This window comes from Gekko japonicus, unplaced genomic scaffold, assembly GCF_001447785.1.
Source record: "Gekko japonicus isolate JY-2015 unplaced genomic scaffold, Gekko_japonicus_V1.1 scaffold2268, whole genome shotgun sequence".
In the NCBI taxonomy this organism is placed as follows: Eukaryota; Metazoa; Chordata; class Lepidosauria; order Squamata; family Gekkonidae; genus Gekko; species Gekko japonicus.
The window spans coordinates 230287-243066 of NW_015174338.1; positions in this window are offsets into that span (position 1 = coordinate 230287).

Sequence of the window (12780 nt, forward strand, 5' to 3'; positions counted from 1 at the left end):
GGCCCAGGCTAGGTGGATCTCATCAGATCTTGGAAGCTAAGCTGGATCAGCCCTGGAACAAAGCTAGAGTCCAGTGGCACCTTTAAGACCAACAAAGGTTTAATCAAGGTGTGAGCTTTCGTGTGCAAGGCACACTTTTTCAAATACTTAATCCAGCCTTGAGGCAATGGCAACCCACCTCAAAATACCTCTTGTCTTGAAAATCCTAGGGGGTCGCCATAGGTCGGCTGTGACTTGAGGGCACTTCCCACCACTCACTGTTTAATGTACATAAATTATAGTGTTCACACCATTTCATGTCCATTACCTGATAATCCTTACAGACAGCCAGGTGAGATAGGCTACTGTTGTCCTCATTGCAGAGAGGGACTAACGGTCACCTAAAATGGTAGCCAAGGGCTACTTAGGCCCCGGTCACACGGGCCGGATATCGCGGGGGGGAGGCATGGCTGTTTGCCCCGAAGCGAACTACCGCGCGGCCACCGGATCAAACGTCCCGCCGACGTCCCGTGGTTCGGGGGGAGGTGCTGATCATACGTCAATCCTACGGCGCGGCAAAGAAGCAGCGCGGCTGGGGTTGTGGGGTTTTTTTTAACCAAAGTGTGTGCATGTGCCGTTGGGTGCTTGTGCGCATCCCGTGGAGATTTAAAAGAAAAAAAAACTTTTTGCGACGGGACATGGGCAGGCGCCGGATGCCACAAGCTACCACCGGAAACATGATCAGACGCCCGCCCTTGCCCCGCGGTTTCCAGAAACTAGTACCTCGGAGGTACTAGTTTTTTACAGTGCATCTTCTGCGGGAAGCCTCGGGTTCGCCATGGGAGCTCTATGCTTCCCAGATGTTGCGGTTTGATCGCGCCGGGAAAATCCGCCTATCTTCCGTCTCTGTAGCATGGTTAATGCTCCGTGTGACCGCAGCCTTAGTTGAATTCCCGTTCAAGGCAAGGTTTGGACTAGAGATGTCCTACTACATAGCTAGCTGCACTGTATCGTTATGAAGAATTGTCCCAGTCAGATACTTGACTGGTAGATGGTGTTCTGCAATCTGAGATCTAGCCAAGTTCTTGGCTTTTATTATAATTGTTATTATTTGGAATGGATTGCAAATCAGGTATTCCTGGAACCATCGCTCTCAGAAGGCACTGGGGGTGTGGGTAAATAAAAACTGGCAGGATGACTCCTCAGGAATGCTCTGTCAGCTGCCTCTGTTGCTCCTGGTGTTATTGGTTGGCCTGTTTCCCACTGGCATGACCAGTTTTTCTCCCATTCTGGCGAGTTGCCAGATGAGATTTTCTCCATATAAAGGAGAGAACAGGTCATAGACCAGTTTTTAACCTGTTCAAAGCCTCTGAAGGCAAATGAATTTGCTGCACTTTGCCTTTAAGATCTTTGTGGCAGCCGGTTGTTTGGCAGAGGCTTTTTGTCCCTCAAAAAGCAGCTTCTCTGAACATTACAGCCATTGGCTTCCTTTTCTGCTTCACGCTCCCGCCATATATGTTCTCAGTAAGAGAGAGAGAATACAGCACCACAACAAAAAGCACCATATTTTGCCACTATGTAGCAGGCAATGTTCCCTCTAAGCTGTGAAGTCTTGTGAGCAAAAAATCTACTTTGTGAGCTACTGGCATTAAAGTTGTGAGTGAGCAGTTTAGCTACTGCATAAGTTAACTTGTTCTGGAGGCATCCTTCCTGAGCTAGGACAAAAATGTGTGAGCCGGAGGCTAAAAAACTGTGAGCTAGCTCACACTAACTCAGCTTAGAGGGAACACTGGTAGCAGGTAAGTGCAAAGTAACCTGGGCAAATTCACATTCTCTTTATGTTTGTTACCTACAGTCGGCAGGTAGAGTTGAAAGAAGACTATGCTTGTTTTTTGAGGAGACAAGGGAAAAAAAACCCTGCCCAATGACAGTGAGATCTGTACAATTAGCAAATTGCCGCTTGACTGTGTGGTCATAAATGCCCATTCTGTTACTAAACTTCAGATAAATTGACTGCTGTGATAAGATTTATCTGTTTCTTCTTGTGTTTGCAAAGGAAGCGGCAAAATACATACTGTCTTTTCTGAAACAATCTGATATATAACCGCTGTCAGCTAGCAAACAGTGGTGGGGGGAGGGACCAGGGTGATTTAGGATTGCCAGCAGGCCTGGGGAACAATGACCCCTCTTTTTAATAAACCTGAACGTGTGGAAATGGGCTGCTGGAGCTTTTCATGGCATGGAGGTAAATAATATCGCCTGATGAATAACGTTCAGCCCCAATGCATTTGGAGAACGGTCTCCTCAAGTACAAACACAAGCATGAAATCAGTCGAAGAGTGAGCAACAGCATAGGGGTATGGATTGGACCCTGCTGGCAGTGGGACAGGCCCAGGGGGGAATGAGTGCACTTAGCTTTGGGAACAAAATATCTTGAAGTAGTCCCGGGGTCGAGGAACATATGGAACAAAGACTTTGGTACAGATCTTAGCAGATTGAAAGGAGCAGAGAATCCTTTAGATCCCTCAGTTCCAGACTGTTTGAGCTTTAAAGGTAAGAAGAACATAAGAACACAAGAGAAGCCAATGCTGGATCAGGCCAACGGCCCATTTGGTCCAACACTCTGTCACACAGTGGCCAAAAATACCAGGCGCCATCAGGAGCAGTGTTCCCTCTAAGCTGAGTTAGTGTGAGCTAGCTCACGGTTTTTGAGCCTCTGGCTCACACTTTTTTGTCTTAGCTCAGGAAGGACGGCTCCAGAGCAAACTAATTTATGCAGTAGCCAAATCACTCGCTCACAACTTTAATTCCAGTAGCTCACAAAGTAGAATTTTTGCTCACAAAACTCCACAGCTTAGAGGGAACATTGAGAGGTCCAGCAGTGGGGCCAGGACACTTGAAGCCCTCCCACTGTTGCCCTCCCAGCTCCAAGAATACAGAGCATCACTTGCCCCAGCCTGAGAGTTCCTATCTATACCTTGTGGTTCATAGCCACTAATGGACTTCTACTCCATATGCTTATCTCATTCCCTCAAGCTGCCGTTTGAATCACGGCTGCTCACAAATTGCGAGCAGTGCAGCTCTTTAGGTACTTGAATGCCACCAACAGACAATCTCCTAGAGTCGTTGTGGGAACAGTGAACTATAAATGAAGCAATAAATACATGAAATAGACCTGGTAGCTGACACCTGTCCTCGAACTTGCTTCATTGTTTTTGAACTAAACGAAGTTTCTGGACTTCCTTCAAAGGGTACTTCGAGGAGAGTGTGTTACACTAATTTAGCCTGGAGGTCTCCAGTGGATGGATACCTGTCTTGCTTCTCAAGCAATGACTGAAGCTGGCAAATCGGCCCAAGCTGATTCAAGGCAGAGGAAACCTAGATGTCCATCTGTAAACCTGGATCTAAGAGCACCTCTAAGCAGTGTTCCCTCTAAGCTGTGCGACCGCTCATGAACACCGGAAGGCCCGCTCAGCAGCAGTCTGGAGCCCCACAGTGATATTCTGCTCAGGATGTGAACTGCTCCACTCAGTAGGGGGGGTGGAAATTAGGGGGGACATTGGCTGTCACTCTTACCTTTATTGGCTGTCAGTCATACCTTTAAGCAAGACTGCAATCCTGTCCAGAACAAGCGGAATCCCAAGTCCTTGGTAGGCAGGGGTCGTTTCGTAGAAAAGGAGCTAGGGGAACTCATTAGCATAACTAATTAGCATATGCCACACCCCCTGACATCAGGGGCCTGGCGGTGGACCTGCAAGGCCGGCGGGAGTGCGAGGAAGCCCCGCCAAGGCCCTCCCTGGCCCCAGGCAGGCAGGGGTGGGGAGAGGCGGGGAGGAAGCAACTTGCCCTCCCTCTTCTCCTGCCTCCTCCTGGCTGAATGAGGGCTGGAAGCGGGGCGGCCGGAAGCAGGGGGCGGGGCTTCCCTTCCCCTCCCCACAACAGACACCCTGTGAGGTAGCTGGGGCTGAGAGAGCTCTCCCGAGAACTGCCCCGGAGAGAACAGCTCTGATGTAACCCGCCCTGAGCCCCTTGTGGGATGGGCAGGATATAAATGCGAAAAATAAATAAAGAACTTATGACAGATCCAAGGTCACACCAGCAGCTACATGTGGAGGAGTGGGGATTTCTCTTTGTTGAAAAACGACACCAAAAGTGAGTTGGGAGCAGGGAGGATAACGTTAGTGTTTGAAAGAGAATCGTTTAATTTCGCTAGTCTGCAAACGGAAATGACACAGAATTGTTTAACCACAAAACAAGAAGATGATTAAGACACTTCCAAATTAAGCAATGTAGTGGTGTGTTTTTTTAGTCCCCTACAGGCTGGAATTATATAAGAATTGTGCGTTCTAGTCGAAAGCTGAAACAAAACAGTTCACAAACACTGAGATGCAGGGGTCATTTCCTGCAGGAGCGCACAGGAGCGGAGCTCTGGCAGTAAAGAGCCCACATGCAACAAGCCCCACCCCCTGCTCCCAGCAGCCCTCAGTCAGAGCAAGAAGCAGCCAGGTAAGCTGCAGAGCTCCCCCCGGCCCCCTGGTCCAAAACAGTCCAGTGGCACCTTTAAGACCAAATTTTATTCAGGTACAAGTTCTCCCTCCTCTGCGAGGACAGATCTGCACGTTCCTCCCCCCACCCCCAATAGCTAGCAATCCAAAACAGTCCAGTGGGTGGGTGTTGCCTTCTGACACACTTCCGGTGATGTCAGGGGGTGTGGCATATGCAAATAAGGCATTTTGTGCTACCTGGAGCTCCTTGAAATTAGGATGGAATAAAAATGCATTGACAGAAAAAAATGTTTTACCTGGAAGGTAAAGTAGCTTTTACAACTGCTAAGAAACCCCAGTTAACCTAATCCTAAGGTGGCTGCTAGGGTTGCCAGTCTCCATGTGGTGGCTGGAGATCTCCCGGTATTACAACTGGTTTCCAGGTTTACAGAGATAATTTCCTCTGGAGAAAATGGCTGCTTTGGAAGGTGGACTCTATGGCATTATACCGTACTGAAGTCCTTCCCCTCCCCAAACCCCGCCCTTCCACACTCCATTCCCAAATATCCAGGAATTTCCCAACCCAGAGTTGGCAACTCTCTGTCCCTGTATAGAAACCACCAGGGCTATTTTTGGGCAGGAACGCACAGGAATGGAGTTCCGGCTGGCTCCCGAGTTGGCCACGCCCAGCAGGAACTCATTAGCATAATAGGCCACACCCAACAGCAGAAACTCATTAGAATTGGCTACATTAGGGGTGTGTGGCCTAACATGCAAAGGAGTTCGGGCAACAACAAAAAGCCCTGGGTTTTGACAACAAACAAGGTAAACAGAATCACAAGCAAAAGGTGGGTGTGGCTGGATGACCACACTTCTGGTAACATGGGGGTATGGCCTAATATGCTAATGAGTGGTGCAATCAGCAGTGTGGCCTAATATGCTAATGAGTTTCTGCTCCTGGGTGTGGCCTATTATGCTAATGAGTTCCTGCTGGACTTTTTCTACAAAAAAAAGCCCTGGAAACCACCAGTCTTGGCTTTCGAAATACATGATGCAATTTGAGTCCTGACGCATTCGTGAAAGCCAGTGGAGATAGACTTGGTTCGAAGAAGCCACGAAGGTTCAAGTCCCACTACTGGGATGGGCTCATTGTAAGATCTTGGAGGCGATTGCTCTCTTTCGGCTTCCGTTCTCCAGCTGTAACGTGGGCACGCCAGTGATTTATTTTCCCGGCTTGATGTGATAACAGAAACAGTTTCAGGGAAGACCTAAACAGAGTTCCAACCATTTAAGTCCATTGAAGTCAATGGGCTTGCAAGGGTGTAACTCTGTTTAGGATTTCACTGTTTTCGCAGCTATAAATAGGAGGTAGCTGAAAACAATTCTAGGGAAGAAGGGAGCTCGTATGCAAATCCCTATTTCTTGAAATTGCTTATGAAGCGTTTAAAAGAATTTCTGTATACGGGGGAGGGAGTTTCAAGGGAAATCCTCAAGCAAAGCCTCCTGATTTGAATTTGCTGCCCAAATCTCTCCTTATATATAATTGAATAGTGGGTGCCAAAGTTCTAATTCTAAAATGCACTCCCTTAGTGTATGGCTGATGGCACTGCTCCTCAGCATATATCGCCACCAATCAGAAGGCAAAGCCCGGGTCCCGCCCACACCACAACTGCTGCGACAACCTGGTCTTTTGCATATGGAAGCTGATTGGACTTCAGTCCATTCCACACCTCAAACCCCCCCCCCCGGCAGTTGGAATTTTCAGTTGCATAACATAACTCATAGGGGAGAGGAGAATGGGTAACAATGGTTACCACTCTCCAGGTGAGGGCTACAGATAACTCAAACATACAAATGCTCTTCAGGTAGCAGAGATCAGTCCCTCTGGAGAAAACAGTGGACTCTGTCATTAAACCCTGCTGAGGTCGCCACAGGAAACTGACACTGTTTGCCCAAAGCCAGAGCACTCTCCCAGAGCCTCTTTCTAGATCTCGTTGTATTTATTTCCGCAACGGGCATTATTTCTAGTAAATAAATAAATAAATAAATAAATAAACTGAATATTTATTAATTTTAAACATTTGTTTTCTGCCTTTCTCCTTTGCAGAACTCGAGGTGGTTTACAATATAAATAAAATGTAATGAAAGCACAATAAAAACAACAATTATAAAAGCCACAAAAAGACAGTTTAAAAACTCCAGTTAGGGCTGCCAATAATAAAAGCTAAATCAAAAAGGCAGTCCTAAATAAAACTGTCTTCAACTGCCTCCTGAAGATTGACAATGAGGGTGCTCGGTGGACCTCCCTGGAGAGGTTGTTCCATAAAATGTTCTCCTAAAAATCCGTGTCCAGGATGTTTCGGTACTGAGGAGGTTTTGGGGGGAAAACCCCGGTGTAAAACATTGAATTTAGCAAGTGGGTCCTTCGCATTATTGCCTTAGCATGTTATTAAGCTTATCTTGAGAAGCCCTATTTTTTTTAAAAAAAACCCTTTGAAATTTAAAAATCAATTTCTAAAATGTTTCCAAATGCTCTAGTTTGGGGGGGGGGTGCACATTTTATTCTGCAGGCAAGAATATGTTTTATGATTGTGGCTGTTTTGGAGCACAGCCTTTCAGTGAAATGTTTGAACCAGTAAAAATACAATTTCCCGCCATAATATGGTCCATTTTTAACTCTTTAAAGTGCTTTAAAACCTTTTAAAAAAGGAGTTATGGAAGAGAGCTTTATGTCAGCTGTGCATTTACACAATGGAAATACTAACTGTGTTTCAACCAGTTCAACAACCGTCGTCTTTCCTTCCAAACATTGCTACGTCTGCCGTGTTTTCAGACAGAACCAGTTATACAACAGGAGGGGTTAATTCATTCTCTCTTACCACATCTAAGTGTATTTTTAGAGTAAACCTCCAATATGTGTGTGCGGTGTCAAAAATAGATATGCTGAAGAACACCTGCAAAACCAGCAACCTATTTTACCAATATTGCTTTCAGTGGATACAATTTTGTGGGCCTTTTGTCTGCAGTCAGTAACAAGTGTCACTGAAATGGCAGGCTGCAGTCCTCTCCTGTGCAAGATCCATTGAACAGAATAAGAGCTGACCACACAGTGCCATCGCTGGGGTTCACTCTTTCATTTTTATCCCACCCTGTGGGAGGTAGGTTAGGCAGTGAGAGAATGACCAACTTAAGAACATAAGAGACGCCAATGTCGGATCAGGCCAAAGGCCCATCCAGTCAACACTCTGTATCACACAGTGGCCAGAAATACCATGGCCTGAACACTGAGGGAGTGCAACTCTTTTGATTCTCCTGGACTTCTCAGCAGCTTTCAGTACCACCAATCGTGGTATCCTTCTGGACCACCTTTCGGCCTGGGAGACACTGTTCTGTGGTGATTCCAGTCCTACCTGGAGGGCAGGTTTCAGAAGGCCATGCTGGGGCCGGGACTGCTGCTCAATTCATTGGCCTTTGGGGTCCCATAAGGTTCCATCTTGTCCCCTGTGCTCTTTAACATCTACATGAAACGGCCAGGTGAGGTCATCTGGAGATTTGAGCTGGGTTTGTCATCAATATGCAGATGATGTTCAACTCTGTATCCCTCTTCTGGCTGATCCCAGGGAGGCTGTAGAAACCCTGAACCCTTACCTGGAAGCAGTTTTGGAGTGGATGTGGGCTAATGAACTGAAGTTTAATCCGGATCAGATGGATGTGCTACCGGTGAGTGGAAGAACTGACCTGGGATTTAAGATGTCACCCATTCTGGAAAGGGTTGCGGTCCCTTTGAAGAAAGAGGTCTGTAGTTGGGGGTACTTTGGACCTCATCCTACTGCTAGATAGGCAGGTGGCATCTGCAGCCACGACTGCCTTTTACCAGCTCTTTCCTAAGGTATGCTGCCTAGGGCTGGGGTTGTGACAACAGTTGAGCACCACAACCAGGTATTTAGAGGCAGACATAAGAATATAAGCGGAGCCATATTGGATCAGGCCAACGGCCCATCGAGTCCAACACTTGGTGTCATACAGTGGCCAAAACCCAGGGGCCATCAGGAGGTCCACCAGCAGAGCAAGAACTCCAGAAGCCCTAGATGTCACCCATTCTGGAAAGGGTTGCGCTCCCTTTGAAGAAACAGGTCTGTAGTTGGGGGTGCTCTTGGACCTCATTCTACTGCTAGATAGGCAGCTGGCATCTGCAGCCAAGACTGCCTTTTACCAGCTCTTTCCTAAGGTATGCTGCCTAGGGCTGGGGTTGTGGCAACAGTTGAGCACCACAACCAGGTATTTAGAGGCAGACATAAGAATATAAGCGGAGCCATATTGGATCAGGCCAACGGCCCATCGAGTCCAACACTTGGTGTCATACAGTGGCCAAAACCCAGGGGCCATCAGGAGGTCCACCAGAGACCTCCAGAAGCCCTCCCACTTTGCCCCCCAAGCACCAAGAATACAGAGCATCATTGCCCCAGGCAGAGTGTTCCATCTATACCTTCTGGCTAATATCCACTGATGGATCACTGCTCCATATTTTTATCCAATCCCCTCTTGAGGCTGTCTGTAGCTGCTACCACCATTCCGTATGTTAATTTAATTACTCTTTGGGTAAAGAAGTACTTTCTGAAGGCAAGCTGGAAGCAAGAAGTCTGGAGGTGGCGAGGAAGCACTAGGTAAGTGAGAAGTTGCTGCTTAAGTGGGAAGTCAGGAGGCCTACGAGTCCTTGTATCCTTAGTTGCAGCTGATTGGCTTTCCAGTATCACCTGACTTCCCAGGCCAAGAAGATCACGTGATACTCTGACAAAGGCCCAGCTGAAATGACCTGCAGTTCTGTCCTCTGGCCAGCAGATCTGAGCAGTGAATCAGTGTCCAGTTGGTGGGTCTGAAAACCCTGTGGCACGTGACACTGTGAAGAGTCTGATGAAAGTGTTAAAAATAAAAAGTAAGCCAAGCCACATGAGGATTAACAGTTTTGTTATCGGGAATGACCCAAAGGCTCCTCAAGTCCAATACTTTTTATCCCAAGCTGGCCCTCCTACTGACACAAGAATACTCTCAATTACTAGAGGATGAAGACGCCAGCCAAACACGACTCTTTCTTTCCAGGGGCTGGTGATCAGAGGTATTCTGAACACATGAACACATGAGTCTGCAGTCAGACCACTGGTCCATCAAAGTCAGTATTGTCCACTCAGACTGGCAGCGGCTGTCCGGTGTGTTAGGCAATTCTCTTTCACCTCACCTACTACCTGATCCTTTCAACTGCATGTGCTGGGGATGGAACCTGGGACTTTCTGCCTGCCATGCAGAGGCTCTACCACTGAGCCACGGCCCCTCCCCACCACGGATGCTACCGTCTCTGTGCACAGAGGATCTGTGCTCCGTCTTAATTTTTAAGAAGCTATTCCTGCTTAAGGGCATTGCTGCAATTTGTGGCAATGCATTCCATAAACTGATCTGGCATTCTACTGGGGGAAATTCCGTCTGTGATGAGAACAGTAAATATCAAGAAGAAGAACTACCACCCAGGATTACAGGTCAATCTGACCGGAGGGAAATTTCCCTCCCGAACCCAGAGCCCAGTGGGGAACTTGCCGTATGAGAACATAATAGGGACCAGCATCTCTCTTTTTAAACTTTTGCTCATTTGTTTGCTTGTTTCGGTGCATAGCGTATTCAGCCCCTCTTTCCGAAAAAGGGAACTAGCGGCTTCTTTCTTCAGCCTGGGCTGCTTTGCTGCAAACTTGAGTTATAGGAAGGCTTGTGACGAAACGACACACAAGGGACAGCTCAGGAAACAACTGCGTGCATGTGATTTAGAAGAGATACAGAACAGGAAGCTGCCGTGGTGGCTTCTATATGCGATAAAAGGAGATTTTTTTTTTCCTTTTTAAAAGACTGCATCAGCAGCTGCAGGTACTCACTTGAGTGTTCAGGTTGCCACCTGGCTGCCTGGCAGGGCTCCAGCGCTGTGAACAGCTGCTTAATAAGCGGAGTCATAATCCAGCAGTGCGATACTGATGTAGAGAGGCAGTGATGGGCGGGGGGGGGGGGAAAAATCTTCTGTTTAATTTATTCCTATCGAGCAATTCTCAAAGCCCTCTTAATCAAAAGTGTGTACGGCTCTTTTAATATTACCTTGGCCCAGGCGTCCCTCCCAGTGAAGGAATCTTGGGAACCGCAGTCTTATGTAAGAGTTGGAAGAAAAATCTTAGTGTTGCCAAAAGAATTTTTTGAGCGTTGCTCTGGATGACTCGGGTCAGGCCTGATTCGGATACGGGTGTGCATCTAAGAAGCCCTAGGCAGCTGGTTAGCTTCCCGATATCAGATCGTTTAATTCCTGGCAAGACAGACACGTTAACAATGTTTTACATTTGTTATGGGTAAAGTACAGAAGTCCACTATTAGATAATTTTTGCTTCCAGTTTAATGCTTTGTCATAGCATAGCCGTTTTGTGTCTTTTACACTGGCAACAGAAAATTATACCATCCGTTACTGCCACATAGATAATTGAAGGAGAGCAATTACATGAGTCCATAAAAGTGTCTTACCCCAAAGAAAAGCAGGTCGCAAGGAAGGAGCCCCTTCTAAGAAGCAACTCCCGCTTGCGAGGAGGGCGGGGTAAAAATGCCTTAAATAAATAAATAAATAAATAAATTCAGCTTCCCATATTTATAAGTTTTTGAAATAATCTCCTAACAATAGCTAGCTGTACCACTCGATAAGAGTGTACATTCTTGACCAATGTTCTAATAGCTTAACAAAGTTATATATACTTGGATATCTTGTTGGTGGTGGGAAGGGCTGTCAAGTCAAAGCTGGTTTATGTCAACCCTGTAGGGTTTAAAAGAAAAGAGATTTTCAGAGGTGGTTTGCCATTGCCTGCCTCTGTTTAGTGACCCTGGACTTCCCTAATATATCTTCCTTATATATCTTTGTAAGATATATAAACTCCTGCCAACCTAGCGGTTCGAAAGCAAGAAATTGCAAGTAGATAACTAGGTACCTCTTTGGTGGGAAGGTAACAGCGTTCCGTGCGCCTTGGTGTTTAGTCATGCCGGCCACATGACCACGGAAACGTCTTCGGACAGCGCTGGCTCTTCAGCTTTGAAACGGAGATGAGCACCGCAACCCTAGAGTCGGATTCAACTGGCTTTCGAGCAAGGGAACCTTTACCTTTTTAAGATATATAAAACAGTTCATTCTTGCTACTTTTTAACTTAACAAAGTCTATTTTTAAAAGCAATTACAGGTGTCTCATACCTATGAATATCTGTCGGCCCTTAACACCCCATCTCTGAACTATATTTATACTTCTGTGAAGTTGGACATTCTTGCCAATCTCAGACCCTTCAGCACTTGGGCTCCCGCACATAATATCTATTGATAAGGGTTAGTTGGCTTCTAATCTACAGAAGGCCGTAGAATGGTGTTGCTTCTTTGTTTTTTGTCCCTCTCCAATGCTATTCTGTTCTGGGTCTTTAGACTCCCTTTTGGCATGTTTACCTGAGAGTTCTGTTTCCAGTGTCCAGAAACATCTTCTGTGATCTTTCTGGTCAAGTCCAACAACTATTCCTCTATATTCCTGCCCATATTCATGACAACATGATGGTTAAACCACTTTCAAATTACTGTTTTATCGAATGTCTAGACCATCCAACAGGCCTGGATCTAGTTCTGGCTAAGAAAACGTCTCCTTTCTCCATTGAAGTTGAGGATGGGGGAGGCAGCAGCAATAATGCAGCCCTCAATCATGGCTAAATCCAGCTGCAGCTCAGCCCTCTTTCCGAGAAACACTTGAGTTACATTTTAATTGTAATCTGTATGCACTTTTGATCTATATGAGCTGCTATGCAGGCCAATTTTGGTGGGAAAGTGAGATAAAAATGTAATGAATAAAATAATCTATATACCAAATTCTGAATATGGCCCCACAATGCAGATCAAAAAATCCACACAATGGAGCCATGTTCAGAGAAGGGGGATTTCTCTACAAACCTGGGATAACCCCCAGTGTGCAAAAACAAAACAAAACCCAACCCCAAAAAACCTTAAAAGAAAAAAATAGAGGCAGTTAAAAATTGTTAAAGCTGAGATCTCACAATGCTAGGTCACAAGATTTCAGCTGCCATTTGACGGGTTGCTTGGGCAGAGCCTGAGGAGGGAGAGAGTGGCAACAGGACTGGGAAGAAGAAGAGGAGGAGGAGATTGGATTTATACCACGCCCTTCACTACCTGAAGGAGTCTCAGAGCGGCTTCCCCTCCCCACAACAGACACCCTGAGAGAGCTCTTTCGAGAACTGCTCCTGAGTGAATAGCTTTGAA